This window comes from Zalophus californianus, chromosome 16 (assembly GCF_009762305.2).
Source record: "Zalophus californianus isolate mZalCal1 chromosome 16, mZalCal1.pri.v2, whole genome shotgun sequence".
NCBI lineage: Eukaryota > Metazoa > Chordata > Mammalia > Carnivora > Otariidae > Zalophus > Zalophus californianus.
This window is the reverse complement of record NC_045610.1, coordinates 24,388,229-24,414,820: the sequence shown is the minus strand read 5'-3', so window position 1 is coordinate 24,414,820 and position 26,592 is coordinate 24,388,229. Positions and strand designations below refer to the sequence as shown.

The 26,592-nt window shown below is 53.0% G+C and overlaps 1 long non-coding RNA gene across 1 annotated transcript; it reads right to left on the bottom strand.

Annotated features, from left to right (window-relative positions):
• Positions 1-26,158, bottom strand: LOC113908170. The gene is made up of 4 exons (XR_003515377.2): positions 26,030-26,158; positions 17,095-17,200; positions 611-699; positions 1-391 (listed from the first exon to the last, which is right to left on the bottom strand). It is a non-coding gene; the product is annotated as an uncharacterized LOC113908170 (long non-coding RNA).
• Positions 26,159-26,592: the final 434 nt, after the last annotated feature.

Here is a 26,592-nt window from a genome sequence, read left to right as displayed (position 1 = left end):
CATTCCACACACATTTATTGAGCAGCTCCAGATTGCCAGGAAGAGATGAGTAATTCACAGTCCAGCAGTAGAGACAGACAAATCACCGATAAATTGCCGTAGAGTATAAGCACCATGGTGGAAACATGCTCACGTTACAAAAGCAAAGATCGCCCCTTCTGAAATAAAGTTGGGGGGGTGGGGATGGTCTGGGAAGGCTCCTGGAGAAGCGAGGACCGAAACTGCAGGAAGGGAAATAGAAAACTTCCAAGCTGGGGCACCTGGGTGGCCCTGATTTCGGCTCAGGTCATGATCTCAGGGTCGTGAGATCGAGCCCAGCGGCAGCCTCCACACTTGATTCTTTCTCTCTCTGCCCCTCCCCCCAGCTCGAGCGTGCACACATGCTCTCTCTCTAAAAAAAAAAGAAAGAAAGAAAAATTTCAGGCTGATGGGAGAGAGGGAAAGGTGTTCCAAGCGAAGGGAATGGCACGTGCAAAGTTTCTGAGTCTTGAAAGATCTTCCTGTCTTCAGATACCCAAAACAGATCAGAAGGGCTTGAGTGCAAAATGCCGGGGTGGTGGCAGCCAGGCAGGAGGTGGAATTGACATCCAGGCTTTTAGGCAGGACCTACCAGGTTTCCAGATGAATGGGGTGTTGGTGTGCACAGGATTTAGCAGGCTTAGCAACCTTCTTTCCCAAAGCCGTGCCCCAGATTGAGAGCTGGAAGAGAAAAGTGTGAGCCATAAATCCCCACCTCCTCCTGCTGTGCCCAGCGCTGCAGAGCCGGGAGTCTCCATGGCTCTCCAGTCCCACCGCTGCGACCCCGGCTAATCCAGCCTCCTGGCCCATCTGACACACACTTCCACTTAACATTTTGTTAGCGACTCTATAAACGAGCTCTCCCTGACCTTCAATCCCTGGCTAATTGCTGGTTTCATGTACAAGACTAGCTTAATTTTACGTGATAATTACCTGAGAGTGGTAATACATATGGCATTGCATGTTGGAAATGTCAGACCTGGGAAACTACCAAGTGGCCATAGTCAGGGGCAAAAGGAGAAGGCAGCTGGGTGGCGGGGGCCTTGGAGAGGCAGCCAGGGAACGAAGCCACAGGGAGAGGGAGGGAAGACACCTGGTGCAGTCCAAGCTCTGGAGAACTGGGACCCCCAGGGCCCAGAACCCACTGCTGGCGCAGCGCACCCAGGAGCACAGGCCGGAGGAGCTGCTCGTGCAATGCTCAGTCACACACACACACACACACACACACACACACACACACACACACACCAGAGACAAGCATGGACCAGATCAGAGGCTCAGTCACACACACACACACACACACACACACACACACACACACACACACACACACACACACACACACACACACACACCCCAGAGACAAGCATGGACCAGATCAGAGGCACCACTCCTCCACGTTCAGTCACCCGCTCAGCAGATGCTCACGGAACACCTACCACGTGCCAGGCAGTGTGTGGACCCTTGCACTTGGAGGAGGTTGGAAACAGGTGAAGGGCATGTTTGGGTCATCACAGTTATTTGGAGATGGGCTCCTGGTATTAAATAAACAAGCCAGGAATGCTAAAAAGGATTGCAGCTCCCAGTAGCGTCCCATTCAATAAAGAATTGGCCCACCCCAGACCCAGTTAGGAAGCCCTGAGGAAGCAGAAGGGCCCCCGCCTTCTTGGAGTTTACAGTCGAGGAAGCACAACTTTGGCAAGGGGCTTGCTGTGCATGAGCTATGAGTCAGGAAAGACGACTCGGGACGTCTGGCAGGTGAACTCACAAAGACCAGGGCTCAGAAAAGATGTCCTTCAGAAGGTGCCATCCATGCCCTCGGGGTCTCCAGTTTGTGCCTAGAGCAGTGCTTGGCATACCAAATGGTGTCTCTGTGCATGTGTCTATTCCACAGGCCCTGTTCCCGGGTGCACACACCCAGAGGGTGAGGCCTGGGTCCCCTTTTTTCTCATCATCCCAGGGTACGGGGCAAGGCAGGTGGGGTCCAGGGCCCTGCGGTGGTGGGACAGGGGAGTATAGGCCGAGAAGGAGAAAGGGTGCCCCTGGTCAGCTGGAGGGGCCCTTCCACAGGGGGCACACGTGCACACCCACTCATGTGCCCACTCATACACACACACACACACACACAGGCCACAGGACAAAGTGAGAAGCACACTCCCCAGATTAAGGCGAGTTCTAAAAACCCCTTTAGCCTCCTCATCCGTGGAATTGTGGACTCCTGAGCTGTGTTGGAGTAAATTACTTGCTTAATGAGATTTCAATTAACAAAAACAAATTGAAATTACTTTGGTAATTAAGCTGCTGTGAACCTTGTCAGCAGCCCTCCCTCAGACCTCAGATTTCCACAGGGAGGGAGCTGGGAATGAGGGGTCCACTCAGCAATGCTGCTGAGACCGAAGCAGGACCAGGAGCTCCCTGCCCTGGGGATAGCACCCCAGGAGCTACAGCCTCGTGGAGCCATTCTATGGGCACCAAAAATGCGGGTGGGAGGAAGGGGCGGCACCGAGCAGCCAAACTTCAGTTCAAATTGTAGTCCTGCCACTTGGCTGTGTGAGCAAGGACACATACATGACTTCTCTGAGCCTCAGTTCCCTCATCTGTGAAATGGGGCTAATAATCGTGCCGTATCATGGGATTATAGGAGAATTAAGTGAATGAATGTATGTACCCCAAAGGCTTTTAATCCACTTTTCCCTGTGTGGGGGCAAGCCCTCACAGGGCAATCTTTCCCACCTTGCATTTGCATTGTCCTGAATCCCAAAACATCCCCCACACCCCGCACTGCCACAGGGCAATCCTGTTTCTCTGTTTAGGTAAGGAAGGATCTACCACCGAGGTCCCCTGGGAGGTGAGGATGCTGCGAGGTTCTGCCCCATTCAGGCCCCCATCTCTTTCCATCAGAGCCAGTAGCTAGGATCTGGGAGCTAGAGAGCCTTTTCTTCTCAAGTGGCCTGGAGAATACTCCTTTCCTGGGGTTACAAAATCACCCACACTTCCCACATGAGAAGCCTGGAGAGTTAGTACAAGTACTCGTAGCCACATTGCAGAGATGAGAAAATTGGCTTCAGGACGTACCTGGTGGTCGAAAGAGAACAGTTCTCAGGGCTGGCAGAAATACACATATTTAGTCTCGTGAATTTTTAATAATAAACTTTTTGTTTTAATTTTTGAGTCACTGTTTGCTACTGCCATTCAGAGGGACTGAAACAGACATTTAAAATTTAAAAAGTATTATTCAAAATTCACAAAATTAATGCACAAAGGATGTAAATAAAGTTTTAAGTGATTTCTTTGGTTTTTAAAGTTTGGAACACTTATACTTTTGAAGTTATTAGAGCAAAAACAGCATTAAGCTTTTTGGGATAGATATTCATGTTATGTGTGTGCATTTGATATATATAACCTATTTTATTTATATATAAATGTAAGTATACACACACATACCACACAAATGTTGTTCCCTCTGTGGTGGTTGAAATTAAAGATGGCTTTGTTGTATGTGTTCATTCATTCGTTCAACCAATTTTTTTCCTCCCATATATTATTTAACTCAGCAGCAGCTTTTTCAGTGCCCTTGAAGTGCCAGAGTGAACAAGCCAGCCTCAAACCCTGCTTTCAGGGAACTTGTGGCTTGTTGAGGAAGATGGACATCAGACATGATGTAGTAAGGTGAATATTGCAGAAAAGGAAAGGCAGGGCCTGGAATCTTAGATGTGGGGGGAGAGGGGCAGTCTGCAGTAAACATTTAATTTTTTGTAATTGGACTAAAAATAATTTATATAGATATTTTAATGAATTCAAGAGTCCCATAGCTAGTTAGTAACAGAACTGAAAGTAGACCGAGAAGTCTTCTGGTTCCCAGGCAAATGATTTTTTTTTAAAGATTTTATTTATTTATTCATTTGACAGAGAGAGACACAGCGAGAGAGGGAACACAAGCAGGGGGAGTGGGAGAGGGAGAAGCAGGCTTCCCGCTGAGCAGGGAGCCTGATGTGGGGCTCGATCCCAGGACCCCGGGACCATGACCCGAGCCAAAGACAGGTGCCCAATGACTGAGCCACCCAGGCGCCCCATGATTTTTTTTTTAATCTGACACCCATCCTCTGGATTATAATTTGAACAGCATCCCTGTCTTCAGTGAGAAAGATCCTAAGATGGGCAAAGGAGATCTCTGACTGAGATGGTCCCACCATCCATGCATCTGTCAGACCACGGAGGTATCCCCATTCGCACATCAGTGTCAGATAGAGGAGGTCAACATCGACATAACTTTGTCAGATGGAGGAGGTGTGTGTGTGTGTGTGCACCAAATAGGACTCAGGCTGATGGGTGTGTCACCCTCCAGCATCTTTGAGGGAGGAGGCTCAACATTGCTTGGTCTCAGCAGCCGCACCCTCCCGGCTAGGCTGACCTCTAGTGTGCCCTTTCAACCCACACTGGGAGCCAGGCCCAGAGAACCTCCCAACAGTCAGACTCTCTCACTCCCTGAGAAGTGCTAACCTCACAGCCCTGACCCCTGCATACATCTCTGCCCTGGGGCAGGAGAGGACAGGGTGCCATCCTCCAAGCACCCAGCTGGGGGGCGGGCTGTCTCCAGAAGGGCAGTCCTCTCTCTCCTGACTTCACATGGTGTATTTTGCACTGACTTCAGGCAACCAAGGGAGGACACAGAGTTGTACTTTCCAAGTAGCTGGAAACCCTTAATCAATGTTAATTGGTTCTAATTAGCATATGTTAATTAATGATATTTACTACAAATTAAAGGTATGAGTGTTCCCAGAGGGTTTCCTGTTCATCCAATTAGTGCCAATTAGTTGCAATTAACACGTGTAAATGAGATTCCATTGAACCCAAAACAAACAGCACAGAATCTCTCAGATTCCCTTTTGCACCTTTTCAGTCAGCTAGGGAGCTGGGGGTGGAGGGTGAGAAGTGAGGGTGGGAGTGGAGAGAGAGACCCTCAGGCTGACCTGGAGCAAGATGCTGACTCTCTGCGTACCACGGAGGAGAGAAGGAAGAGCCAAGCAAGCTGCTGGACAAGCCTGGCTCCTGAGGCACTGACCATGCTCCTGAGGCCCATGGGCCATGCCTTGGGCCTCCCTGCACCTGCCAGGACCTAACCCAGTGCACGGCCTATAGTAGGTGCTCAGTAAAAATTGGCTGAATGAAAGGTTGGGTGCCTTTGCATCAAGGGCCGATATCTTTAGTCATAAAATTAAAGGATGAATTGATTAGGAAAATGTGCAGAGTTCTCTTCTCCATAAGGTCTTCCCAGGGGCTCTCCCAAGGAACAAGATAGTATTTCCCTCTGTGACATCACTTGAATGCCTACAGAGATACTACTCTACCGCCAGTGTTGCTGTTTCTACATTTTATTTCCTTTTTCCTTAACGACTGAGGCCCCAACCTCTGGCACGGTGGTAACTAGATATAAAAACAGCCAGAAGGGGCTCCCGTGAACAATGAAATGCTACCCTAAATTCTCCACTGCACAGAGCCGTTCTGTGAAACTGTGACGTAAGATAAAGCCCCCAGTAAGTTGTTTATTGCTAACTAGCTTTTGCTACACCAAACCTTTCCTTCAAGTTGACGTTCATCATTTAACAATAATTATTCATCGCTGTGTACCAGGCACTATTCCAGGGGCTGGGGATACAGCAGTGAATAAAGCATCTACAAATCCCTGCCCCTTGGAGAGCCCATATTCCGCTGTGTATTATCACCCTTTCACTTGGGATTTTGATGGATCCAGGGTCAGACACACTTGGGTTCCTATCCCAGTTCTGCGTCTCAGCAGCTGGGGAGAGGGGAGGGCTGGGTGGTTAATCTACCTGTGCCTCAGTTTATTTCTCTATAACATGGGTAGAAGAATACCTATCGCCTATCTTGCGGTCATATTATTAGGAAATTAAGCTTCCTCCCTTGTCCCATCTTGGTGGGCTGGGGGCAGAATTTGGAGTTAAGCCACGAGGAAGGTAGGAGAGGGAAGCAGAACTCAATCTGAGCCTACAAATCAAAGTCTGATTAAGTTTTCTCTACATCTGGATCTCTACACCCAGGCTGGCCACAATAGTCCCTCCCACCTGTGTGTAGGACATCACAGTTTACAGCCACCCCCGGGCAGGGAAGAAACGGGTTCAGATAGGGGAAGAGCTTCCTGGGTCATATGTAGCTGCTGAGGCTGCAGCCCAGACCCTTGGCTCCTTTGGGCATAATGTCCTTATCCATGACCTTTCTGAGTGATGAGAGACACGAATGGGGCCCAGAAAGGGTCACTCCAGCTGTACTGCTGGGACAAGCCTGTACATCCAGGTTCCAGGCCTCCAGCTCGGCCAGTCCCCGCCCCCCCCAACACACACACACCCAGCCAGAGACCACGGCACCTGTAGCTTTTGTGCTCCCTCCCTCACAATCTCTACTCTGCACCCCCATGGATTCTCAGGCAGGGTGTTTGATCATTTCATATTGCCTCAGGATCCCCTTTATAAAGCCAGAGAGTCTGCCTAGATAGTCTCTAAAACACTTTCAGACCCGCTGTTCTAGGGTTCTGGATATCCTCTGAAGAATACAGGTCCCACGTCTACAGCCTATGCCCTGACACAGCTGATGGGCAACCAAAGCAAGCCGTGATTTCCCGCTTCCTTTGGGGATCCCTCTCACCTGTAATGGCCTAATGGGTCCCCCCACCCCCAGGCCTTTGCCGTCACTCTCCATCATCCTCCACCTCCACCCCAACCTTCTCCTGCATAGTGATGAACCACCAGACGTGGTCCGCACGACACCAGACCTCGGAAAAAGTTCTCCTTCACTCTGATCAAATCTGAAGTCAATTTGGAGGCCAGTGGGAGGAATGCAGCTGATTGAGTTTAATAAAAAGAGCTCAGCTGGGTTATCTTCCAGGAGGAGTGTGTGGAAATGGAAATCTGCACTGGGGCTTCCTGGGGCTCAGTATGTCTTTCCTACCACTGCACCCCACCCCAGGGCCAGGGGGGTATATTGCAGGGAGTTCTGGCGGGGGGTGGGGGAAGCTCTGGAAGCAAGTGGAAAAGGCCTTTTTTTTTTAAGATTTTATGTGTTTGACAGAGAGAGACAGCAAGAGAGGGAACACAAGCAGGGGGAGTGGGAGAGGGAGAGGGAGAAGCAGGCTTCCCACAGAGCAGGGGAGCGGGGAGCCTGATGCGGGGCTCGATCCCACGACCCTGGGATCATGACCTGAGCCGAAGGCAGACGCTTAACGGCTGAGCCATCCAGGCGCCCCAGAAAAGGCCTTTTTCTGACTGCCCTTCCAGCAAACAATAAAAGCAGCACTATTGGATGCCCACTCTGTGCCCGGCACAGCACTAGGTCACTTACTCGAATTATCGGCACTTAGAGAGGAGGGCATTTGCTCTGAGTGCATCTCCAGGTGCCGTGGGCATCTTGCGCTGGGTCTGGCTAGCTTTGGGACCAGCGATCAGCCAAATTTGGCCACGAAAGGCGGAGCGGGATGGTTACAGTGAAAGATTAGGAAAGTGCAACCGGCTGTGCCCCACAGCCCGTGTGCGCGCGCGCGCGCGCGCGCGCCCAACACGCACACAGGCGCGCGCACAGGCCCCTCCTCTCCACCAGGTGGATGCAAGTTTCAGGAGCCCACGGAGGATATAGTCCCAGGGGAGGAGGCTGACACTAGACGTCTGAATGTAAGAAGCCGGAGGTAGAGCGCGGTGAGGTGAATTCTCGGCTTTCAAGGACAAGAAGGGGGCCTCCAAACCAGAGTTGTGGGAGCCCTGGAAACTCTGGCATGAAGCAAAGGGACACAGACACAGCATCTGCTCTTTATCCCACTAATACCTCTTGAGAAGTGCTATCTCTCTAAAGCCAAAGTTCCTGCGATGAGGCTTAACATGGCCACTTTGGGGAAGAAAAAAAAAAACCAACCAAAAACCCTCTGCTCCAGGAATGTAACAACAGAAAATAATTAAGGTCTAATAAGGTCAGTGTTCCACCTTAACTCCTTTTCAGTTCCAGCTAAAACCTCTACTAATTTGCCAAGAAAAACCAGCCTCACTGGGGTCTTATTATTTGAATCACGTCCTGTCTCTTAATTTAAACGAGAGACTCACATAAGGATTTTTTTTTATTTTAAATTACAATGCCGACTTTCTTCCAGTTGATTACGGTATATGACTCTCTGTTGGAAGGCCATTATTTTTTGCTATGATTTACAAAGCATTTAAAGTGAAATCAATGTAATAAATATTGAAGTATTGTAATAGATAATTCCATATATTTAACCAGAGACACAGCACAGCCCTGGTCTGGGCAGCCGGGAGAGGAGCAGGGGGAAAAAATGGGGTGGGAGAGTGACCCGGTATTAACACGAAGGGTGACGTCTCGGCTTTTCTCCTGGATTCATTTGGCAGGATTCACTGAGTGCTCCTTAAGGTCCTGTACCTTGGATGTGGGACTGTGGTGAGTTGGGGAGTGCCCCAGCCGTGTCCTCCGGACCGCCATAGACTCTGGAGAAATTCCCCTGCAATGGAGGGGACCAGAAGTGGAGACCACCAGAACCTGTGTAAGGAGCTCGGGGATGGGAAGGGGGTTCAACAGAAAGAAGAGGCGTCTGGGGAAGGGAGCGGTGGGACAAGTCAGGAAAGGTTCTCCCTAGCTTCCCCCCTTCTTCCCCTCCCCTACTCAGCTCTTCTTCCCTTTCCTTCCTGGTCCTCGTCCCTCTTTGGGTTGAGCTGTCTCTAGGCGTCCGGCTATAGCTCAGCTGGGAGCAAACAACCCAGCATTCACAGCCCTGAAATCTCAAGATGGGGGGAGAGGTGTGAAAGGGGAGATGGTGCACCAGTGTGACCTCGTGCTCACCTCCTGGGACAGACCCTACAGCAAGGAGATGGCCACGCTCTGGGCTCTTTACACATAGGGAGTCAGATTTGCAGCTTCTTGCTCCATCTCTCTAGGGAGCTGGGCCTCCTTTACCCAGGGACAGGAGCCTTGGTGTCTCTTAAAGGCAAACTTAAACTGTCCTGCTACCTGCCTCCCCAATCGCAAAAAGTACCCAGAAGCAGGTTCCTTTCCAACTGCCCCATGCCCCATGGGGAGCCCCCTGCTTCTTCCCATCTACGAAGGTTGCATATGGGTCACACATCTGCTCCCAGGATGATTCTGCTCCCAATTTCCTGGCTTGATTCAGAAATTCACACCCACCGGTGAGGGAAGCACACAGGGGACACCAGCCTATGGGTTGCTCCCCATCACACAGCTTGAGTGCAGGCAATACACTCTGTCCGCAGAGCCATTCAAGTGCCGTGGAGGTCTTAATAAAGATTTTGTGGTCTATACATGGCGGGCTTGCGATGGAGCATGGCTGGTGCTCGCACGCGCGCACACACACACACACACACACACACCCTCGCACATTTAGCAGATCTCAGAGGAGGAAGATGTATTGTCCTTTGCCTTCCCACCCCAAGCCTGAACCCAAGCCCCAAGTCCCTAGTTCTGAACATTTTCCACCATAAATCCCAGGAGGGGACATGCAGAGGGAAAGGGAGCAGAGAGAAGAGATTTACAGCAAACTTGCCTCCTGACACCTCTTTGGCCCATCCCATAAAATAACAATATTGCCAGATAAATCACACAGAGTCTCGGGGGACCTTACCCTTGTCCTTGTGGGGTCTTTGGTGGGAGTCACTGGGTCTGGTCAGAGGGGATTCCACCCAGCTGGGTTCTCCCTGACAATATCAGTCCTGTACAGCATGGAGAGGGGGGTGACTCTGATCTAAATCCTGGAGCATGGGGGGAGGGGGTAGAGACTAGGGTGAGGGGTGGAGAGCATTGTCTATCATCATCCAAGAGAGAATATGGCATGAGCAAATCCCAGCTCGAACTCCTACCTTCGTGACTTTGGGCAAATTACTTAACATCTCTGGGCCTTGATTTATGTCTCTGTAAATGCAGGTCATAGACTATCCCCCACACAGGATATGTGTGAGGAGTTATTGAGAATAATGCATGTCAAAGTTCCCGGCATACACTCAGAATGTGGTTAACTATTGTAATCACAAAGGTTTTCCCTCCGCTAAGATACAAAACATGGTGGCAGTGTTCGCAGCAGAGGGGATCAAATGGTGGCCCTCTCAAGAGAGACACCAGGCTGCCCCCACTCCTCTTTGGCTGTTGTTTCCATGTTAACCTGTGATAGTAGAAAGGCAGGGCTCCTTTATACACAAACAACGAATCATGGAACACTACCTCAAAAACTAATGATGTAATGTACGGTGATTAACATAATAAAATAAAATTAAAAAAAAAAAGGCAGGGCTCCCCATTTACTCACAATGTGACCGTGAGCAAGTTTCTTCCCATCTCTAGGCCTCAGTTCCCCATCTGTAATGTGAAGGGGTGGAAAATACTTGGTCTTTAAGGCCCTGTCCAACATCACATCATCACCCAACAATTAGGACCAATTCCCAATGGGCACTGGAGCCAAAGAGGGGCAGGCAGGACAGAGGCCGCCCGCCGTGAGGCCAGCTGAGGTGGGCATGGGCATGTGGGCCAGGAAGAAGCAGTCACCATCCTGGGAAGGTGCCAACCACTGGCTGTCCCGACCACCACAAGCAAGAGACCCCCTGATTACAGCCCAGGGCACCGGTCTGGGTCCGTGTCCTCCTAGTGCTTACCCTTCAGCCAGAGGGAGGGCTGCGTTCCCAGAGGTAGTGCTAGGTGGGCGGGAGCCCCCCTCCAGCATCCCACACACCTGGAGAAACCTGGGCTTCCCTGTAGCAGGTGCAACCCCCCCTCCCCCAGCCCCCAGCCCGGTCTGGCTCCCCCCATCCCTTGAGCATCTCCCGATCCTCTGGCCGCAGCCCTCCCTCCTTTCCTTCCTCTCCCTTCTCCTTCCCCATGGCCCCTCTTTTCCTCTCCAGTGCTGCTTCTTGGTTGTATTTTTCCTTCCTCTTCTCCCCACCGCCCCCTTCATTTCTTCCTTTCTCATTCTCTTCCTCCTCCTGGTTCTCCTGCCTGTTCCTCCCTCCTTCATTTTCTTCCCTCTAGGTCTCATTCCTGGAACAGAGGTGCCGCTGTCGTGAGGGAGTGACTATGTGGAGGGCTGGGGAGCTGGAAGGGGGCACGCTCTGGCCTGACCGACCCCCCCCCCCCAGGGTCTCTCCAGCCGCAGGAGGATCAGGAGTTCACCCGCAGGGCAGCTGTCAGGGACTCCTGAGACGGATGAGTGAAAGTGTAGGGGGTGGGGAGGCGAAGGTGCTGGGGAGGGAGCCGTCTTCAAATAAAAATGAAAGGAACATGCTGGATGAAATAATGGGGATGTTTAATAATAAGCCCTGTGCAAGGCACCTCTGCCCTAAGACCCAGCCCTCCTGCCCCTGTCCCCAACCCTGAAGTTTCCCTCAGCACAGAGGCCCATCAGTGTCCCCAATCCTTTGGGTAGGCCAGAGAGCAGGAGACACCCCCCCCAACACACACACACACACACACACACACACACACACAAGTCCCCAGACCCCTGCCCCCTCCCAGCCTTCCCCATCTTCCACTGAGGGACGGGTGGGATTGGAACCCCTGGCAACCTGTTCCCAGAGTGATGCCTGGGAAGATTAGTGCCCCAAGGCTGGCAGGCCTATTAGGAGGCCTTTATTGGGGAGGGGGTGGGGGGCAGGAGAAGGGGATTCTCCATTCTCCAAGCAACTGGATTACACAGTCAGGGGATCAGGGAATAACTCGCGGCTTAAGCTGCCTCTTCACAGCCCAGCCCCTGCCCTGGCTCTCAGCCTCCTGTTCTCAGCAGGGATCTTAACCAGCCTAGCCTCGCCTGCTTCTGAGGTATCTTTTTCGTGGTCTGAGTCAGCCTTGAGGGCAAAACCAAATCTCATCTCCTCTTATCCCCAGAGCTATGACACCACAAAGGAGCTCAAAAGGGACCGACTTGCCACCACCTTCACCAACCCTCACCTTCTATGAAGACCAGAGGTCTGGAGGTGGATCCCGAGGGTGTGGCTCAGAGAGGTGAAGTGACTGGCTCTGAGTCACACAGCTAATAAAGGGCAACCGAGATGATTTCCTGACTATGGCAGGATTTATGGGAGCATGCTCTCTGCAAAGTCAGCCAGGTCTATGCCAGGGGCTGGAAGGAGCCCTAGACCCTGATGTTCTTAATAGAAGGGGGTTTGCTCCTGAGCTTTCCTGAGCCCCCACCATGAGCTTTCGAGGGAAGGGAGCCCAGCTCCCATTTGGTTGCTCAGGACCAGACCAAAGCATGGGGGCGGGGGGGGGGGCAGGAAGGAGATTAGGTTTAAGACTCCAAAGTCTTAAGGTCTAGTCCCAGCCTTACCACTAACTTGCTGTGTGGCCTTGGGCAAACCACCTCCCCTCTCTGAGCTTCAGTTTATCTTATCTGCAAAATGGAGATAACATCTCTTTCAAAATTGTTTTGAAGGTACTGGAAGAGCATCAGGCTTCGCACCTGGTATCTCCTACCTGCTCTAAATAATGGTAAAAGCAGAATTGTATTTCCTTTACCCAGAGCTGTGCCCACTCCCCAGAACAAGAAGCTCCACTGCACATTCAAGCAACTGGTTCTTCCCACTGGGAGGGCAAATCCATCATGTTCAGCAAACTATTGCCCCACCCCGTGTAAGGTTATTGGGGGGTCATGCCCCCACACCCTGTGTTCCCTTTCTAGAAAGAGGCCCAAAGCTCCCCACCCTAGCTCCATGTGGCACCTAGAGACCTCTTCCTGACAGAGGGTCATCTCTGACCTTCCTAATGGCCTACGTTCCTTCCAGCCAGAAAATTCTATGATCCCGTGACCCCTAAAAGCCCTGTCCTGCTAATGGTTTTATGATCTTCCCTAGGCATCCTCTCTGTGCCCTCCCTAACCCCCAATCCCCTTTCAGTAGGTCCTAGTCAAAATAAACAACATTTATGACCAGAGCAGGATTCAAGGTCTGCATTGCAAACAAATGTGAAGCCCTTTGAAGGTGCCTGGGGAATCCATCACGTCCTGGGGTGTGATGGTCCCCAGGCCCAAGGGGAGGTAGGCCCTGGGAAGGGGTGCAGGCGTGGGAAACTGGGCTCTGGATCTAGATTTAGAATCGGAGGATCTTGTGCAGTGTCTGGGGCTCCCTCCTTAGCAACAGGCCTGCCCCTGTGCAGGAGAAATGAGGGGACAGGAGGAAGGGTAGCCCAGCCCGAGGTGGCCGCTGTGATCAGCAACCTTTTGTGCCCTATGTGCAGGCCTCCCTGGGGGCCAAGACCTGACTTGGCATGTCATCAGGGGCGCAGGGGACAAAATGAAAGGGAGGGGGAGAAAAATCAAGAGGCAAATGGAGAAATAGCACGTGTGGATGAGAGACGTAGAGCTGAAACCACAGAGGCCTCAGGCCCCATCACGACCTCCAGTGCCCACCTGGCACGCCAGAGCAGCTCCCCTAAAGAAAACTAGTCCAGGGGCACCTGGGTGGCTCAGTCGTTAAGCATCTGCCTTCGGCTCAGGTCATGATCCCAGGGTCCTGGGATCGAGCCCATGTCAGGCTCCCTGCTCAGCAGGGAGTCCGCTTCTCCCTCTCCCTCTGCTCCTGTTCTCGCTCTCAAATATATAAATAAAGCCTTTAAAAAAAGAAAAAAAGAAAACTAGTCCAAACACCTTCAGGAGAAAATCAACCCAGCCAAGCCTATCTTGTCAGCCGGCCAGTGGAGCTGAGGAGAGAGTGCGGGAGAGAGAGAGAGAACAGGCCAGTGCTGAGTTTCTCTGGGGGAGAGTCACCCCAAACATCAACTTTGGGGAGTGATAGCACGGAGGCAGAAGTGGAAGTCCTCCATCTAGAATGAACCCTCGTCCTCCACCACCCGCCAGGTGGAAGGCAGAAGCCCTGCCCCTGCTCTCATCAGCATCCCCAGCCAGAGATGGGGCCCACAGGCGGGCAGCCCACTCGTCCCGGCTCTGCCTTCCACCTCCCACGTGGATGAGGCGCCCCAGCTGGGTTCAGCCTCCTCTGGCAGGTGCAGGGCCATGAGCCGATTTGTTTTCAAGGGGGACTGGCTCTGTCTGGGGAATGGTTGTTGGAGAATATTAAAGTAGGATTCCCAAAGGCCCAAGTCTGACAGCAGCTTTCTAGGACACGCAGCTCAAGGCTTTCTTCAGCCACCTCTCCAGCTTCCAGAACTGGGGCATGGGCCGAGGGGCTGCTCCCTGACTCAGAGCTGGGGGAGGGAGAAAGCATTCCCCCCACGGGGTGGGGGGGAATGTTCCTTATCATTTACCCTACTAACAATACTCTGCCGCCCACCAGATCGGGTTGGGGAGCTAGACATAAAATACGGGCAGGTAGCAAGGTTTCTATCACAGTGATCAGGCACCCGCCTATAGCATTTGCATATATGGCATATAATTAATGTTTGATGAGGGAGAGTCTGAGAGATGGCGGATGGGAACAAAGATAGAAGGAAACAAAGAGACAACTGGAAACACGGGCATGAGTTTTTCCAGGATACATATAGTCTGTGCAAAAATTCTCCTCTTCCTAAACTGAAAGAAGAATGATTTTAGGGGCTTCGTAGGATCTTAAGCTGGTAAATCAGAACTTCCAGCAGAGTGCCCTGGTGCCCAGCATGGTGCTTTATAGATAAAAGGTCCTCCAGAGCACAGAGTTTTAGGGCTGGAAGGGCCTTGGAGAGTATCTAGGCCAGTGGGTCTCAACATCCATTGAATATAGAATCACCCGGGGTGCTTTTAAAAAAATAAGATGCTGGGCACCCACCTCCAGAGAGTCTGATCTAATTGGTCTGGGATGGAGCCCAGGTGCCTGTGTTTCTTTAAAAAGCTCCCCAGATGATTCTGTGTACCCAGGGCTGAGAACCACAGGTCTGGGTCAGTGCTTCATTTTACAGAGACAGAAAGTGAAGTCCAGAGAGCAGGTTACCTAGGCTCATACGGACAAGTGGCAGCAGAAACAGGACCACAGAAGCCACTCGGGTATCCTGACGTTTAAATGAGCAAATAAAAGATTGATCTTTTGGAGGCATCCCTAGCTGCAGAGACCAGCTACCCAACCCCTCATCTCATCCCCCACAGTTTCATGTTATTTTCATCAGAAGCCAGGCAGCCTGGCATCTTGACCCCGTTCCTTCTGGCCTTCCATTCTGGAGGCCTCAGGGCTCATACAGGGCAAACATCCAATTCAAATACTGTCCCCCAGGTCTGGAGCCTCCGAGAATAACGGGGCAGCTGTGACACCGTGGCCATATGGAGTGTTGTTGGTGGACACTCCAGAGCAAGGGTGTGGGAGGACGTGTGTACAAAGGTGCATGTGTACGTAGATGCACACTTATGTTGGAGGCTCCAGCACGGGGGCACTTGCATGAGAACACTTACCTATGTGCATATAAATATCCACCTGCGGGACGGTGTGCGTGTTCACAGTGGCATCCGTTTACGCGGCAGGGTGTGAGACCCTATGGGCGAATGCACCAAAGACCCTCAAATGTGGGCATATTGTGTCTGTGTAGTTGTGCACAAGGGCAGAAAGCTGGACCTACACTTACAGTGTCGACGTTTATATCTACCAGTGCAGGCCCCCCTGTGACAGTACGTGTGTGGCTGGCCGGCCGTGGAAATATGTACAACTGGCAGCTGGTGGGCACGGGGACCAAGTTTATGCGGCGAGAGAAGAGGTTTCTGTTGCTTCCATCACATTTCTTCAGAGTAATCACTGGGAAATATATGCGTTGGAAAACTCTATCTTTCATGCTTAAATATATCTCGGCATATATAAATGAAACATGATATTCTGCCAGCTGAGATGCTCCACATTAATATTGTTTATCATTGATAGAATTAAATAACCCATGCAAGCCCCGGTAGCATTTCTTACAATTTTATTTAACACTGTTTTGGCCGGAAGCGGCATTTGGCAAATGCCAACCTATACAGGAGAGATGACTGCAACCGATGCGTAATTTGCAGGCCGTCATATACAACACGCAAGAAGTACCACAGAGGAGGGTCCTCTAACATTCCGACCACCCCACCTTTCTTTTGAGCTCAACTTATTCCCTTTCTTTCTCCAAACCTGATTAAGACCCAGCCCTTCACACTTCCCTAGGAGGTCTCTGCATGTGCCGTAAAGACAGATAACATGGAGGGTGAGGATTTGGGGTAGGGGAAGAGATAACACTCTAAGACCAGGTCTCTGGAATGTTTCTGCTCCTCCCCGGTCTGTCAGAGGCAGCCCCAAGCCCCAGCATGTGTTAAAACCGGGAGACCAAAGGAAGCATTTTTATAGGTTCTGCAGACCCTCGGGGTTGACTGACAAAGTTTTTCGTTCAGAATGAATACAAAAGAGTGTTGAACTTATCAAATGAGTAGTAAATCCTTCATTAAAAGAGTCACAGAAATGCTTCTTTTTTAAGGGGAAGCCGCTATCATCCCTTGAGCCCAAATGAGAACCACCTTCCACGTAGTTACAGGCCTGCCAAGCTCACCTTTCAAAATGTGTGCCGCCCCCTGGCCTAGGCCGTTGGCTGAATTATGAATGGCCTGAGGGAAAACAAAGCTCAAGAACTGAGAAGTCCAAACTGGAACAAGAGCAAGAAAATGGTAGAACCACAAATGAGGCTCACAGAGGACAAAAAGGCGTCTTCCCAGCCACTAGGCAGTGAAAAGAGGTTGCATTTACTTCCCAGCGCTGGTGAATAAATGGAATTTGTAGGTCTTTCCACAACTTGCAAAGGCCCTCTTAATATCCCAGGAACCAGGGCCAAGATCCCATGTAGGACCTCCAAACCCTGCGCTATAGGATCTCTGTTGACCATGCCTGGGCTTCATCTTGGTGTGGCACCAAGACTGAGCCAAGGAACGCCCTACACCTGCCTTCCTGTGTCCTAGGTTTAACTTCTCCTGTACTGAGATCCCTAAGGCCTCTAAGGTAAAGACAGCCAAAAGCAGTTGGAACAGCTATTCACCCAGCCCTGTTCCCCAAATCCTCTGCCACCCACAATGAAGCAGCCATCAGAACTACATTTCCAGATAGCCCCCCCCCCGACCCCTTTCCACCAGCAGGGATATCGGCCAACCTGCTTGGGGGACAGCTGCATGCCCGCATCAAAAAGTACTGGACCATCTTCACACCGCTGAAGTCAGGAAGTTGGGTCTCTGGAGCCTGGTGCCGTGGGCTGCCTCCTGAGTACATACAGAAAAAGAAGTTTCCTCATGTTGGGATTTAGGGGTAGGAATGGTGAAAAGTACCCATCAATGTTTGTGCCTACCCCCCCACACACACACACACATACACACACACACACACACACACACACCCTGTCCATACACACAAATCATGAATCATCTCCGTGGCTGAACATTTTAGCGTTCAACAATATTCTCGGAGGCCCGAGGTTTTCAGGCAAATCCCAGGTCTGTGCACAAGGACATTGCATAAATCCCTCCCCTTATGAAAGGCCAGTCTGAGCAGATGGGACCAGTCTTAAGTAAACGGCAGAGCCCTCCCTTGGTCCACCTCAGGAGGAGCGGCAGGGGGCTGGCCCTACCAGCCTGGACAGCAGAGAGCAGCAGAAGCTGCTCCTTCTGGGGCTCATGTTCCCATCCCCAACTTATCTCTCGGAGGGGGGCGTCCGTTTGACCACACAATCCTCCCTCCCCTCCCCCAAGGGGAAATCAGATCTTGAAGTCAGACTGGAGGAGGCCACCGCAGACCAACTGGTGGCCAGAGTTGAGAAAGCAAACCTGAGTGCTGGAGAGATGGGCCAGGGCTAGGAGAAGAGAAGAGGCAAAAGGACCCCTCGTACCCAAATGGCTCTGTGCAATGAGTGTGGGGAAAATGACTTCAGAGCTCCTCCACTTTCTGATAATCTGCTTCATTAATATTTATTAAACAAAAGATTTAAAAAAAAAAAAGTAAAGTCCAGATAATTAAACACTCAGTGGCGGTAGGAGGATTCCTCCACTCTGTTCTCTTGCTGGGCCCCCCACCGGCAGCCTAGGCCAAATGTGTGCACTGTGCCATCTCCCTCCCCAGCCCTGCCCATCTCCCCAGGTGTATCAAGAAGACATGAAGCAGGTGGATGGAGAGAGAGACAGACCAGGGCACCCCAGGTGCTCACCAGGAAATGCATGGACTGTGAAATTACACCAGGGCTGGACAACTTACCAACACACTGGCACCCTTGGGAGACTGAAATAATTAACTTGCTAATCAGCTACACCTTGCTCTTTCCTTTCTTCCTGGAAAAAAAACAATTGCGGACTGCCTTCGCCTTCACATCGGGTTCCTATGTCAGTCACTTGGAGACAAACGATGCTTGAGGAGAAATATACTCTCTGCCTCCGTGTAGACTGCAACGGGTCATACCAAGACACGCCTCTTCTTCCTCACCCCTTCCCACCAGGCCCCAGGGAGCACACAGAGACAGAATGTTTCTGCAGATGCAGGGTTTTTTTTCTGTCCACGCCACAGAGCTTTTCCATCTCCGCTAAGCTCTCTCGCTTTCAGCCCTCTTTAGCCTGCTTGCTGGTGCTAAACAGCCAAGATCCATGTGGAGAAAAGAGGATTGATTAGAATCGTAATAATAATCCTTGGCATTCGTCCGGCTTTAGCGTTTACAAAATGTTTTCACACATTATCTCATTCGGTTGGAGCTGGAAGGGACCTTAGCAATCACTTAGCCCAATACGGATGAGGAAACTGAGGCCCAGGAAGGTTAAATAACTTCCCCAGAGGCCACAGCTAAGGACAGTGGTTGGTTCCCCCCGCCATGTTCATTGTCTAGAGATCCAGTGCCGCCTCTCATCCCCTGGAAGGAGGAAAAGAGCAGAATCGCCTTTTTGGTCCACAGTGGTTATAGACCAAGAAATCACAACATTAGAAGAGGAGGAACTGCGGATGAGTACAACTCTTGGAACTCTTGGAAGAAATGGTTTGTGGGGTTGGGAGTAGGGCGACTAGTCCAAGTCCTGAACGGCACACATCAATTAACACACTTCCCTCTCTCTCTTTGTCCCCTCATCTCTCCCTTCTCTCTGGGTTCAAAAATATGAACATTATGCAGTTTGGGATCTAAGGCTTAATTCGGTCATAGGTCCCAGAGGGAAGTGGGGAGTGGGGCGTGTTTCTCGGATTGCAATCTGGCACCTCCGCTCCCAGGATTCTCAGCATGATGGGCTCACGTGTGCATATGTGTGTCCACCCAAGACATTGGGTTTAGCGGTGAAAAACAGGCTTCTTGATCCTTTTCACAGATCAGATGATTTGCAAATTAATAGCTCTTTCCCCCCCCCGAGGCTCTGAGGAGGTGGGAAAAAAAAAAAAAAAGATTTCTGGTGAAGAGAGGGAAGAACAGGGTGGAAAAATATAAAACGGGGAAAGGAAGCACAATGACAGTGGATTCTGTAGGAAAACACTTCCCCGCCAAGGTGCACGTGTGTTTGGACGTGGGTCTCCGCTTTTCCGCAGGGCCACCCTGCCCCCACCCAACCCGTTGCCCCAGCCTGTTGGAAGGGAAGCGGCTCCTTTGTGTGTTCATTTCTTTCTAAGCCCAACTCTTTTCCCTCTAAAACTCCTTCTTCTCCCTGTTGAGCTGACCATGCTTCTGGATTTATGAAGAGAGATGTTTTAGCAGAAATCCCCCAGAGTGTCCCATCAGCCCTAAATCCCAGGCCCGCTCGCCCCCCCAAGACCCCATGACACACAGCATGCCAACACGGCTTCCTCTTGCCTATGCATTAGCCATCCATTGTGGCAACCTGACATCTCTCACACATAAAACCGTAAGAGAGAAATAAAATATCTGTCTCTTGGCGAAAATAAAGCTTTGCCTCCCTCCTGATGTATAGGATATAAAATAAAGCCGCGGCTCCAATAGTGGCTTTTCCTTATGCCGGAGTTGCCTTTGCACACACGGAGACAATGAAGACCGATGGTTTGGGACGAGGCCCAGCCTCCTGGGGCCGCCTTCACCCTTTTTTATTAGCGTGTCTCCCCCCCCACCCCACCTCTCCCTGCCTTTTTCTTTCTTCTTCACTTTCTTTCCTTTCTGGTTTGGATTTGACTTTTATATGTCCTTCTCTTTCTTTCCTCTGGAACTTTATTTCTCTCGTTCACTTTCTCTCTACAGCATGACAGAGACAGGGAGAGAAGAGCCAAGTTTCTCAGCCTCTCAGACATGCCCCCCATGTCTCCCCGCCTCCCCCTTCCCAGACCCCTAGCTCTCTCAGGACTGCCAGCCCCTATGACGAATTTTGCTGTTCCTGCTTGGGGATTTGCTTTGGTCAAATGTACAAATGTCCCCAAGGGACAATTAAGAATGTGTTTAGTGGGGGGTGGGAGGGAAGTGGACTTTTTTTTTTTTTTCTGGGGAGCCACCCTTCCCTGCTCCTTCTTCTCCCTATGCTAGGCAGTTTATGGATCTCAGCAATTATTTATTTAGCCTCCGAGGAGGGCAACAGTGCAGAGTTGCCACCTAAAAGGGGTGAGAGTTGACATTCACCTCCCAAACCCAAGCCTCAAAGCTGCATCCTCAAACCAACTGTGGGCCTTGGGCCCCTTCTGGCCAGCCCAGCTACCAAGGAGTTGCTCCAAGTCCAACACCCTCTCCCCTGCCTCTTTCTCCAGTCCTGAGAACTGAGGGTGCTGTGGGAGAAAGTAGGAGGGGCCCCTCCCCATGCTCGCACGCAGAAAGAACTGTCACCCTCACAGTCACGGAGACACAGTCATCTGCCTGCCCTCCTGCACACTTGACACTCTCTCCCACCCTGCACAGTGTCTACCTTCTTTCTCCTCTGTCCCCGGAGGCCTCACTCTTGCCAGGTGCACGGCTCTCCTCTGTGCTTCTGTTATCTCTCCACCTGTGTCTGAGTGGGTTTGTTTCTAGAAGCTTCTTCCCATCCTTGCCCTGGCCTCATCCCTTTCGCTGCTCTCCCTCCATCTACCCAAGGCTGCTTCCCAGCCCATTCAAAACTTCACCTGCTCTACTAGGGGCTGCAGGACACATCCCAGGCCCTGGGAAGACTAAGTCATGACTGAAAGAAGGGGGTGCAGGGACTGGGCTCCCAGGGGAGCAGCAGGGGAGGGGGAACTTTGGTGTTGCCTGAAGGTAGGAAACGTCCTGCAGAGGGGCAGTGGGTGGCTTTCAGCCTCTGAGATTGATGAAAGCCTTCCGTGTATATGTGGACAGCTCCTGGTCACCCCTAATATGAGGAGATTTTTATAAATGCAAACATGGAGAGGCTGGTGAGGCAGCAACATCTATTGAATTCTGCCCCCCCCCAAAAGGAGAGAGGGGCTTAGAACTGCCAAGTCCAGAAAGAACTCAATCCCAGTCCCAAATGTGGTTAGCTTTGGGGGTCTCTTCCCCCTCCATCTTTGATATCTCTCCAGATATCTGCAGTGACCACTACCATTAGGTAAGGGGAGAGAGTCAATTAGTGAGAGGATTAATTACTCTGAGGCACGAGCCCCGTTTGTCTTCCTTACTGGGTGTGAGTATGTGTTCAGACAGAGGAACACGGGCACGCACCCAAATACACATTGTTGTCACGCCGTCTTAGACGTTTTATTTATTTGTTGGATTCCTGCCCAGAGCCGCTCACATGTTTTTCCACGGGTGCTGAGTCGCCCACCAAACATGCCGCCTCCTTTTCTCCCGCCTATGAAGGCGACTGTCACACACCCGCGCACCCTCCAGTCCCGCCGGATGTCCCCCCTGCCCCTGCAGGGTGCCCAGCTGTGTGCCTCTCCCCGCCACCTCTTTTGTCGCTGAGTGTCTTTCTGGGTCTCTTCTGTTTCTTTTCGTCTACTCCTCCACACCTTTCCCCCAATGCATTTTCCCTCCTTTTATCCTTGCTTACTTTTCTGCATTCCTTTTCTTTCCCCTGGTTTTCTGTCCTTATTCCCTTTCCCTGTCCCTCTCCCCTCGATTTCATCTCTCTCTCTCTCTCTCTCCTGCCTCCTCCATTCACCCTCTCCTTTCCACGATTACCCACCACCGGTCTCTGCGCCGCAGCGCTGCCTTGCATTTGAGATCGCCACGCTTGACCTTCCACCCCTTCCAAGCCCAGAGTCCCCCCCGCCCCGCCCAGTCCCCGTGGGAAGCCAGCCTTGTTTACCCAGCCCGAGCGCACACCGTGAAGCCCCGGCCGGATGCTGCCCTTTCCTGGCCTCGCTGTTCCCCACCCCTCCCATCCCCAACTTGGAAACTACTGCTGGGGCAAAGTACACAGCGGTGCAGGGTGACAAGCCCCCACCCCAAATTTCTCACCTTCCATAGTGCACTGGCCCAGGGATCTCGGACCAACCTCCTAACTTGGGTTTCTTTCCCGGGGAAAAAGGAGTTAAAACCAATCCCCCCTCCCCCACTATGTGGTTCAGGGGAGATAGCGATATAAACTGTAAAATGGTGCACACAAGTAGGTCATTTCCAGGAGTGAGTGATGGAGTGAGATTAAGGCAACCTGAGTCAGGAGCAAAGGCGAGAGAGAGGGAAAGGAGAGCCGGGGACTTAGGATCAGATCCAAGTGCCCCGGGCCAAAGTTTCCGGCGTCGCATCTGCGGCGTCCTGCCGAGTCCGTGCGGAGTTTGTGCGGCCTCTCGGACCCCTCCAGAAGACCCGCTCCCTCCCTCCTCCCTCTGCCTGACCGGGGAAAGCTGGTTGCGCCCCAGGCCAGAAACCCCGCTCTGTTAACCGCCTAGAGTCCGCTCCGCCGCGAGCGCCTCCTTTCACGGCCTCACCGGGCTTTTCTGGGGGTGTCGAGCTGCACGGGAGCGCGCTGGGCCAGGAGGGGAGCCGCCAGGGGCTATCGCCACTCTCGCATCTACAGCAGCTGACGGTGCCAGGCCGGCTCGGGTCCTTGGGCCACGCGAGCCACTCGGGAACGTTAGGAAGCAAGGCGATCTGGGGCTGGGAACCACGGAGCTCACGGGAGGAAAGCGGATGCAGGAGAGGGCGCCATCAATCCCCCCAACCTGCAGGGCGTCTGGGGAGGGCTAGCAGAACCCGCTCGGTCCCCAGTTCCCCAGCGGGGTCCCGCCTCTCAGGACTCTCAAGGCGCTTCTCCGGAGTAGAGCTTGTACTGTGAAAGCCGCTGCCTGGCCCCTCTGGGGCCTTTTCCAAGAAAGCCTGGGGATGCGGTGGAAAGAATTCCGCGGCCACTGAGCGAAGACTTGGCGGCGAAATTGACCCTCACAGCACCGCGCCTAGAGCTTGCGCGCCCTGGGGGCGGTGTGCGTGGTTGTGGGTCTGCGCTACTTGGAGGTCCTTGCCTAGGGAAGCGCTGTGTACTTCAGGCCGCTGGCAGTAAGTGTGGCGGTGAGGGTAAGAAGGGAAGGCTGGTGCTCTTCGCGGAGCAGCCATTGGTTTAAATGCAGAGCTGGGCTGAGAGCCTTCAGAGGCGGCTAATTTGGAAAGCTGGGTCAGTTTTCTCTCCATGACTGTGCGACCAAATATATTTTAAAATAAAAGCTCAATGGAAACAAACAAACAAACAAACTACATTAATATGGTGTGCTGTCCCCGTGGAGGCGTTCAATCTGGACTTTAAACCTAGAATCAGGAGCTAAGAGGCGCGCCTAGAGCTGCGCTCCGGGACTCCCTGGTAGACGCGGGGGTTGGTTCCCGCAGACCTATTTACAGAACCATCTGGACACAGGGACAAGCAGAGCCTGATGCCCCAGAGCCCCCGACCCGTTCTCGTCCTCAACTCCCCTACCGCGTTGGTCCGCCCGCAGGGAGGGGCCCTCTTTCCCCCCACGTCGAGGTCCCAAGATCACACACAGCACCCCCAAACGGGTGGAGCAGCCCCCTCCTCTCCACCCGAAAGAAGACAGCGGGCCTTGGGTTCAGGAAGGCCGGCAGCCGGGTCCAGCTGTCGCCCCGTAGGTCTCCGCCGACCGCCCTCCACCCCCGCGGCCCCTCTGCTTTGCATGAGAAGGAGCCCAGCTGGGACAGGGGCGGGGGTTGAGCCACTCGGGACTCTGACGGCTTTAGATTCCAGAAAGGGGCGCTTGGGTCGAGGGCGCTAGCGGCGAGAACCAGGACAGCTGGGGGAGGGGGGGAGCGTGGGGGACCGCTCAACTGGACCAGCCCCTCCCCCGCGGGTCTCACCCAACGCAGCGGGCTGGGGAGGCACCTCGGGCTCCGGGTGGAGGAGATGGGGTCCCCTGAGCCAAGTAGCTCCTAGTGCCTCCGCGGGAGCTGGAGTATTGGCTACGGATCCGCTCGTTCCTGAGAGCGTTGGGTCGGCAGGAGGAACACAAAAACCTAGTCGGATCTCGCGAAGCCCGCCTGCTGGGTTGGAGAACCGCCCTCCCCACCTTACTCCTGACCCGAGCGGGGCCCTGAGAGAGGCCCACGGTGGGGACTGATGCGAGAGAGATAACCAGCCCCAACACTCCTCCCTCCCCGTAGCGGGGGAACCCCAGCCCAGGTGTTTTTAGAGAGGGTGCGGAGAAGATGTTAGAGGCCCCGCATTTAGAGGTCAGGATGGGCGGAGCGCCAAAGAGGAGCAGGCCAGACCTCGGCTTTGGCTTCCAATAAAAAGGTGACGCGGGGGGCAAGGTGGAGGCTGCCGGCGGCCTCGGGGTTGCAGGGTGGTGCGGACAGAAGCTTGAAGGCAGGAAAGGGGTTGTTGGCACAGTCCTAAAACTCCACTCCCGCTGAGCGCAAACCAAATTTTCTGTAGCGGCTTCCCGGTTCGTCCAAAGAGGGTATTCCATTTGCAGAGACCTGGATCCCGGGCCGGCTCAGTTTCATGGCAGTTGCGTTTCAGCGCGCATTTTCCCCAACTTAGTCCCGGGCCCTTGTGTGGGATGTCTGAGTCCCGCACCATGAGTGGGATCGAAAGGCCAATTCCAAAATTCCAGCTAGACCCGGCTAGCTGCCCATCCTTATTTTCTTCCACACTAGGGTTGAATGCGCCTTCTTAGCACCCCCACAAAAAACAAAAACAAAAACAAAAAACGAGGAGCAAAAACAGGACTGCCCAGCCCTGCCACCTTCAGACCTCACGAGAAATCCGAGTTGGCACAGAAATGGTGCTAATCAAAACGGAATTTGGTATTTGACTGGCGTAAGCCAGGAAACCAGAGTGACTCTTCGAGGCTTAGGGTTCTCAGGACCCGGACCTGAACCCCACGTTTGGAATAATCTGCCTCCAGGCAGTGGTCCCGAGGTTTTATTCGGAATTAGGAAGGTAAGGGCTCCCTGAGGCGTGAACTACAGGGGGTGTGGTCTGCGGTTGTCTCGGGAAGCTGTTGCTAGCCCGGAGCCTGGAACAGGGGAGGAGGAGAAGCCGGGCCCGCTCAGCCCGTGCGCTGCACACCCGAATCCATTGCAGCCTCTCTGTGGAGCCCCAGACGTCCCTGCTCCCCACTGCCGCTACTACCACCCGCCAGCCGCCACTGAAGCCCTGTCGTTTCCCGCCTAGTCGTTTGTTTTTGTATGTAAAATGTGTCTCCGGATCACAGTTTTCTCACAACTTCTCGCCTGGGTTGCAACTCCTCGCCCGAGGCGCTTCCCCACCCACTCCTTTCCCCCTCCCCGGCGCCGCGCCTCCGGTCTCCCCCGCCCCCACCAGGAAACCGCCGGAATCAACTTTCCAAGACTGCGCTGCGGGGAACAAGACACCCAGATCTCCCCGAGACCGAGACCCTGTGGACTTTGGATGGACTGGGGGAGGAGGCACGGAGGGACAGGAGGAGTTAAGATTCTGTAGCCCTCCCTCCCCCACTCCCGTTAAAACGCTCGCTGTGCTCGGGACCAACTTCTAGGCCAAGAAAACACAAGGAAGGGAAAAAGGGAAGAAAAAAAAAAAAGCCCAGCACCCGCTGAATTGCAAAGTCAAACAGTTCACCAGGGCCTCCGGGGTTCCCGGACCCTTCTGCACCCCAACCTTCAACAAGGCTCCACCTTGGATTAATCCCACCTTCCAACAGTACTCCGCCCTCCGCCTGCGCCTACTCCCACGCTTTCTCAGTCCTTCCCATAGAAACCGAGGCCTTACCGGAGCAGGAGGGGCTCGGGCACCTTGCTGCCCGCCGCCCGCACCGCGCGGGGCCGCGGATGCGGCCGCCACTGATCCTCTAAACGCGGTCTCCCGGCACTCTCCCCGGCCGGGGGATGCAGAATGGTTTACAGAGGGACCGCGAGCCGCTGATTGGTCGCAGGCCGCGGTGACGTCGGCGGGCGCTGCATTAAGGCGAGGGGGCTTCCAGAGCTCAGCCAACAGCCAGGAGCAGTGACCGAGCCGCCGGAGCTGGGGAGAGACGCGCCAGGGCGGCGGACTGGGCCAGGAGACCAGGGACAGAGGGACGCTTGTCCGGGGACAGCCAGCAACGAACTGCGGCCTGGGCGGCGACAGCAGCGGCCCTTGCTGAGCTGTTCCAGCCGCACAGAACTATAGCTGCTGCACCAGGACGTTTTTTCAAAGCTCTCCAAGCTACTCCCCCTCCCCCCGACTCCTCCCGCTGCAAAAGAAAAAAAAAAAAAAGGAAGGAAGGAAGGAAAGAGGCTAGAAAGGAAACCCAGATTTGCCACCACAACGAAAAAAGGGGGAAAAGGAAAAGA